This window comes from Dysidea avara, chromosome 3 (assembly GCF_963678975.1).
Source record: "Dysidea avara chromosome 3, odDysAvar1.4, whole genome shotgun sequence".
In the NCBI taxonomy this organism is placed as follows: Eukaryota; Metazoa; Porifera; class Demospongiae; order Dictyoceratida; family Dysideidae; genus Dysidea; species Dysidea avara.
In genome coordinates this window covers 17,332,913-17,341,247 of record NC_089274.1, presented here as the reverse complement: position 1 = coordinate 17,341,247, position 8,335 = coordinate 17,332,913, and the positions used below count along the sequence as shown (strand labels likewise).

The following is an 8,335-nucleotide window of genomic DNA, read 5'->3' as shown; positions in this document are numbered from 1 at the left end:
ACTGTAGTTGTAATGTGTGTATGTGGGTACATTATATATGCTCAGGTATCACAGCCTATATATAAGCCTTCAGTAGCCTCTTGCTCTGCCAGTGGATTGCACCAATCAACTTCAATATTGTGAACACTAATAGTTAGCTATACTAATATAGTGATATTAGCTAAAGTTTTGTTATTATGTGTAATTTATCTTGTTGGCATAAAGCCACATTGCAAGTTTAATTGTATGTATACTAGTTATAATGTTTTTACCCCTACTGTTTACAGCGGCTGATCCAGGGTTTGACAAAGGGAGTGCACCAGTACAATTATGGAGTAGGGATCTGTGCCCCCATGCAGAAGCTAAAGCTTTTTGCAGTGCTAAAAATTTAGATGTAGAGTGGTTTAAATCATACTTTTATGTGGACTACATTGATCAAGAGTTGTATAGAGACATTAAAGTGCCAATCATGAGCAGTTTAGATATAATTATTGGATTGATACCATCACTGAAGTAATGAGAGAATGTACATATATTATGCATACAATAAAAACATGAATGTGTCCTCAGTCACATGCGACCACGGAGAAGTGTTAAATAAACACTGGTGTGGGCATGGCAAGGTGTGAAACATCAAAATATAAATGCATACACTATAATAAATACAGTTTGAATCAATTCAGGTCTGGAGAAAACCACTCTCTGCATTTCTGGGCCATATATATTCTCTGTGAAGCTGATATACATTTGTTTGCTGCAGTATAAAGCATTTGTTGCACCATGGCCTTTGGCAATGGAAGATCAGGATGGATAAAATGCACTCTACATTATATTTATATCACTATAGACCTAAAGAATGGCATGATACACAAGATCGCATGCATTTCATTTGCAAGATATCCTTAGCAGGCTAAATGTACCAATGCAACTGCAGATGTTAGGTGACCGTTCTATTAGAGTATTGACTGACTGCTCTATTAGAGTATCTCTGTTCTATACCATATGTGTATTTTGTACCATACGTGTACGGTATAATTATACCGTATTCGTATACGCGTACGGTACAACCAACGTTGAAACCGGGTCACTACTGCTGACCCGGATGACCCACTGACCCGGATGTGACCCGGATTAATTAAAGCCGAGACGTGTTTCGGCTAGTCTCGAGTGAGCGAACGAGTCTACATTTTGAGCGTTCGATTCGTGTTGAGTAAATATTGCAACTTCAGCCTATAGTACGTTCGCGTTGAGCTGAATCCTGGGTTGGTGATTAGGAAGCCATACAAGATCAAAGGCTTTAAACATGATGTTCATGACGCATTTATTCGTAAGCTCATGTTACGGGCGCGCACTTAATTGTCGAAAATATGGCGTCCAGTGCAGCGTTAGTGAGTGCGGAGCGAAACCCTCTTGGAAAGAGGTTAAACAGCCAAACAAAGTTTCTACTCATGAAGCTATGGACCTACTTCGAGCAAGAAGCGAACAAGTCTAAAGTTTCCGTCAATGTGAAGCAGAGAATCTCTAAGGCCACTGGTATTAGATATCTTTGCAGCTGGGTTTGGTATTGATTTCGCCACGTAGGGATTTCAGAGTCATCTATTGTAAGAGTGAGGATGGAGTACCGCAAGAAAGGCGGGTTTTCTACGCCAAGAAAAAGGTACAAAAGTAGTTTGCAGGAGGCTACTCTATTCATCTAATCGTCACTGCAGGTACAAACGTTCACGAATCCGTGTCGATGCAGACAGTTTCGACCGGGATGCAATCAGACGGAAAATACATTCGTTATACGACAAGAAAGAAAATCTATCACTGTCGAAGATTTTGGTGGGTGAATTTGAACGCTCGAGCCTTTGGTTTTGTTTTGTTATAGCTGTAGGTTGAAGACCAAAAAAAAAAGGTCTTCACCTACTGACAATAGCTACCCCTCACCATAGATACCCTCAATTTCGTGCTGCATACTACACTTACTAACAAATGAGCGTGGCTGAGCGTATGTTGGTAATGCGATAAGTGGGCGTGGCTCACGAAAGAGCTACGCGATAGCGTTTATAAGTTCCACGTCGTCAAACGAACAATTTCGTTTCTCACGTGATCCAATCCGGATGACCCGACCCGGTTTCAACGCTGGGTACAACCATATGCGTATGGTACGGAAAATCGTACCATCTGAGTATAGCTAACCTGGTATGCGTATAATAACAAGCAGAAGGTTTTTGCACTGCCGTACCTATTGACTACGCCGGATGGCACTGCTTTCATTTCTTTTCAGGGAGGGGGGAGGAGTTAGTCTAGCTTAGCTGTTTCTGTTCACTGAAGATCGAAATAATATAATAGAGCAATCATATTTTGATCTGATTAGCTATTCTATTCTCTAGAGCTGAGATGTATATTTAGCTTTACTGCGATTAAGATATAATTTGCTTTACCTATTTAAAATAAAGCATTCCTTAAAATAAAGAATATTGATGGCATGATATCTCGCATAACTATATAGAGCATTTTCAACACGTGATCTTCATTACGTAATTTAAAGTTTCGCCTACGTGTCCACCATATTGGTGAACCACTGTCTCGACCACTGTATATACTATTTTATTATTTATTTATTTATTTATTGATTAGCAAACACCCGACAAGGTTTTTACGCTAATGTACACGGTACGTACACATAAGTGCCTAGTTTAAGTTACAATAACATAAGTGCCTATATATAGTTTAAGTTACAATAATGATTAGTACTAAGTTACAATAAGTGCTAAGTTACAATAGGTGTATAGGTTACAATTAGTGCTAAATTACAGTAAGTGGTACGTTACAATAAGTGCTAAAATTACAATGAGTACTAAATTACAGTGAGTGCTAAGTTACAATAAATACAATAAGTGCTAAGTTACAGTTATAAAGTAGGAGTAGTTGATTGTTTAAATGTTTCAAGATCAATGGTAGATAGATTTGGGATACATAGATCGTTCCAATGGGGAATAGTTCTGGGTAGGAATGAATAGAGATACGTGTTTACTGAAGATTGTATATGATTAAATTTCTGATCATGATGGGCTCTGGTAGCAGTTTGATTTAATGATGGCAGACAGCGATTTGGGACCAGTAATAAATGATTAACTATCTAGTACAATAGGGTGAGGCGTGCTTGCTTTCTGCGTTCTTGTAAAGATGGCCAATTTAGTTTATTTAACATGTCTGTGATACTGTCACGGTGGTGTCTGTTCCAAGGCTTATTTAAGACGAAACGAGCAGCTCGATGTTGAATCATTTCAAGTTTAGAAATGTCATTTTGGTGGTGTGGGTCCCAGATGGCACAACAATATTCGATAGATGGTAGCAGAAACTGTTTGTAGGCATATTCTTTGAAGTGTTTATGACAGGAATGTAAATTTCGCTTTACGAAACCAAGTAATCGATTTGCTTTGTTGCATATGTAGTCAATGTGATCATGCCATGAAAGTTTATTGTTCAAGTAAACTCCAAGATATTTAATCTTTTCTACTGATTTCAAGGGCACTCACTACTGGCCTTGATATGTAAATGTTTTGGTGGTATGGTGTGTGGTAACTTGTAAGATGTTGCATTTAGATACATTAAAGTCCATCTGCCATTCATTTGCTCATTTTATAAGAGTAGTTAAGTCATCCTGTACTGGTGAACCGTGTAATAGTTTGCTCAGTGTATCGTGTTTACAGTATTCTTCTGGCGGTGAAGAGAACTCATACTAGAAGTAGAAGAGAAGTACACCTCTGGTAATTCTTTACAAGGTTGATTAGTAACTGCACGAAGGGACGGACTAAAAATAGAGCCGTTCAACAGGGAATTTCTCTTAAAGGCTATTCCGGACAAGTTTCGTTACTCTGTTTGCTGTTGTTACTGAAGGTATTGGCTACTGGCTGGAGTATGCCGCCCAGGATTTAACTCAGCAGATCAACTGTTGCTGAGTTCGAGCTACTGAGTGTGAATGGTTCAGGCTCAGCCTGATTTAATTTTTAGTGAGATATGAGCTCTGTATGTCTTTGTAAATGTTAATACTAATTGTTCCATGATAGAAAATGCTTAGCTATGATGTTCTATGATTCTTTGGTCCATTGTATATGTAGCCAGCTGTCACCTAGAAATACTCAATGCACATAACTATTACAATTGGGATTGCCAAAAGGAAGACTTTTGGAGGTGTCTTTCAAAGACCTTTCAATCAATGCTATACTTTTAAGTATTACTGCTGAGGTGATGAAACTGAATATGTTAAAGTGTTTGTATGTTTGATGACTTATTACAGTGGTCCTTCCTTTATACGGCCATATCTGAACTGTAGAAAGGATAATTTTGTTAGAATATGTGAACATTCTATTAGACTAATTGAACAGTTCTGTGCAGAAATAAATGAGCTTCAATTTTAGTTCAATTATCTGAACACGTTTTGGATAATATATGGGTCACTATACTAATCGTCTCTGCCCCTCAGATGTATACAAATGCAAAAACTTACAAAACTAAACATGTACAATAATCATACACTAAATGCAAGAACTTCATGAATATTATAATATTGGGTGATCCATTCCACAACTGTGAAGTGGTGAGTCTCAGTGGTGGTTAATACAATAAACCTTTCTGACATGATTGTCATAACTGTGGCTTATCCAGTGTAGGTAGATGTGAGAAGTTAAACTACATTCATGTAGTGCTGATGGGACACATGGATAGATGACAACATTTAACCAGAAGTGATTGATTCCCCTGATGTGTGTACTGTTTACATCATTAAATTGCAGATAGCTACTGGTTTTCTGGTAAACAGTGCATGGAGTCCAAGGATATGGCTGTTTTTCTATAACAAAACAACAAATCTTACAAATGATACAAATGTGTGTGGACTGATCCATACCAGTGTTGTATAAAAATACATATAGATTTTCTGGACACCTACTGTCTAGTCTACTATTCTAATTTTGCATGTAGTTGATCATGACACTCGAGTTTGCATGCAGGTGTGCAGCACTTGCCATGGAGTAACAACTAGCTATATTATCTATAAATTGTCCAATAAGACCAAGTGTCTAGTCATACCACCACGGTATAGCTAGCAAGAACAGAACACATGTGGCACTCTGGCTTATTGAGATTTGCATTTGCTGGACATATTTCAGTTGTCTCACTTTAATGTTAGTTATGACAACCCAAGCGTGTCCAACACCTAGTAAGCTATACTATAAGTGCTGTACCTGTGTTGCAAAATGTCTGGTTTAGCAGTTAGCTAAATGCTATCATTATAATACATTTGTCCGCCCCATCCTTGAATGTGCCTGTATACAATCTGGTCTCCATACCGTGAACAAAACATTTACAAACTAGAGATGGTGCAGGGAAGGCCAACAAGGTTGTTACGCTGAACAACTACAATATAACAACTAGCTAATGCCCCCCCCCTTATGCGGAAATGTTGATTTGATTTATTATTTTATACTCACAACAATCGGCATAGTGCCGTTCCTCCTGGGTAGTGCTAAAAGCCGGAACGGAACCAATTGGGGGGCGCGCGCCAAATAGAAAAATCGTCTGAGACGGATTTTGCATCGTTTCCAGCTGCCACACAGTGACTAGAATTGTGCTAGAGTTCATTTCCTTCTACTTATATGCATGCTAGAAATCGCTATCTCGGAGTTTCTATTTAATGCCTGCCACATGGCATGTTGTGCTCTTACTAATCCATCAAATTCTGTTTAATCCTGATGTAGAATTGCTTCCTTATCATTCTAAAAGGTAAACTACTGTAGTATTTTCATGTTATAGTCGTGTCCAAGTCTTCAGTGACAGCGAGGATGGTTTTCTGAAGTCTGCCAGCATGGGCAATAATTTACGAGAGTTAACCACAGTGTATGTTAGCGGCTGTGAATCATATGCTTACAGTGCTTACAAAATAATAGTTTAGCAGGTTAAATGATAGTTTTTTCAGCGTAAGCGATTGCAAAACGCATTCGTGCAGTGGGCATTAAATAGAAACTTCGAGCGAGCGATTTCTAGCATGCCTACAAGTGGAAGAAAACTAACTTCAGCACAATTCTAGTCACTATGTAATGGTAAGAAACAGTGTACGATCTGCAAAAATGATTTATTAACTTGGCGCGCGCCCCGTTCCATTCCGGCTTTTAGCACTACCCGTTCCTCCTTGTTAGAGTGATACAAAAATACAAAAACAACAACTAAGCGTACAAGAATATACAAGATAAACACAAAGCAAGACAATAGCATACATTACACCACCCACTGCCAAAGATGCAATTCTCTTCCACAACAACCACGACTTCTCTCCACTGCCCGAAGAATACTGTAAACACGCTTTTCTGAGTGAACTATTATACGGTTCACCAGTGCTTGGTTCATGGACACGTAGGCGATATTTGAAGTTACGTAATGCAGATCACGTGTTGAAAATGCTCTATATATAAGTGATGAAACTGACATTTTGATTTAGGACAATATATATCAGTTCCACAAAATACAATAGTACCATCACCCATCATATTTATGTAAGCACCTGTAGATTATTTTCTTGATGTCTTCTGACTTTTGTACACATTGATTTATTGGCTCGTCCGCCTTATTTGTCATGGATTTCCATCTTGCATTTTTATAACAAATGACTTGCATTTCCCCACAGTGGAAATGCTATTGAATTTGAAAGTACACAAGCTGGTATACTGTATGTTCTTTAGAATAGTTGAGATAAAATGACCGAATTTGTGAAAAGGTACCTTTTCCGGCACACATTTTACATACAGCAAACAAAATGATGTAACACTTGACTCCTTACACTGATAAACTTGCTCTTATACCAAAATGCTGCTAGATACTAGTAGCTACTGTATAGCTATACACTCATGGATAATTGCATGCAGGTAATTATAAGGTATATGTTCAAAAACTTATGAAACCCTGAAATTCAAAATATGCATGGGTCAAATTTTGTGTGTGAAAAGGGTAAATTTTTGCAAATCCGGTCACAAATCATCTAGTTGTTGCATAGCAACTGCACACACTGACAGCATATGATAAATTTTAATTTTTGTTTCTTCTTCCACACACTACATTGTGGCTGCAATTGCTACACATAGCTATATTGCTTCCTATTGGATTCATGGTCCATTGTTTAATTGATACAATGAAAATTCAAAAACTAGGCCATTATTACATAATGCTATGCCTCCTTCATATCTATAAAAGTGTTAATGATGTAATGTAATGATGTAATATAATGCAATTTATGCATACCTGTAATATTAATATTGTGTATATATTGTAGTTGTAAGAGTTAGTTGTTATTGTATACTTTCAGTTATTGATTAATAATATTAGTATCCAGTGGTCTGTTTTGTCTATAAACGGTCTGCCCAAGAGCCTATATGCTTTCCTACAATTAGAACAATACCCACACCTATGTGTTTACAAATACACCTGAAGATAGTCAAAGATTATAGTACTATAATTAAAAGTTATAGAGTGATATTACCCAAAAAACTCTACTATATAGGGGCTTCTCTATATATATGAACTTTGTAAAAATGTGTTTGGGTTTAAAGGTGCCCAATTATCCTTTCAACATAAAACAAGAGTAGTATGCTCCTTGCCTTACTCAGAAATTGAAATTTGAGGTTTGATCTTCTAAAGCATTATTTAGGACAAAAGACATTGATTTCTGTTAGACTGTAGAATTGTGCCAGCATATTGATATTCACAATTTTTCAATGAATATAACTGGAATGCATAGTGATATAAACACTAAGCAATAGATGTAGCATTGTAGCTAAATATAAACATAAGATTTTGATATAATTATCCATATAAATACACATTAAAATACTGCATTCTGATTGGTTAAAACATAGCAACCATATTAAATAATTTGCATCCATTGGCAAATCAAGCCAATTTTTTCAGGCATATGTATATGTATATTATTTCATTAAATATTTTATTCTATTGTTGCTACATATAATCTATTATCAACCATAGGATCTTGCTTCACCCAATCACAAAAATCAATACTCATGAGACAGTCATGTCAACTATTTTATATAGCTATGTAGTTGTGAACTTGAACAACTATATAATAGACTTTCACCTGGTCACCCCCTAAATTCCTGATTCCCCCCAAAGGAGAAATCCTAGAATAAACACTGCATCCAACAACATAAGGCATCTGGGCCTGACAACCTTCCTGCCCGTTTTCTTAAAGAAGTGGCATATGAAATCTCCCCAGCCTTATCATTGATCTTCCAGGCTTCTTTAGATCAAGGTACACTACCAAGTATCTGGAAAACTGCGAAGGTAGTTCCTATTTATAAGAAAG

The 8,335-nt window shown here is 37.1% G+C and overlaps 1 long non-coding RNA gene across 1 annotated transcript; it reads left to right on the top strand.

The window, feature by feature from the left end:
- The first annotated feature begins 1,305 nt into the window (after window positions 1-1,305).
- Window positions 1,306-1,847, top strand: LOC136251792 (uncharacterized). Its single transcript, XR_010699199.1, has 3 exons — window positions 1,306-1,512; window positions 1,561-1,636; window positions 1,689-1,847. It is a non-coding gene; the product is annotated as an uncharacterized lncRNA (long non-coding RNA).
- Window positions 1,848-8,335: the final 6,488 nt, after the last annotated feature.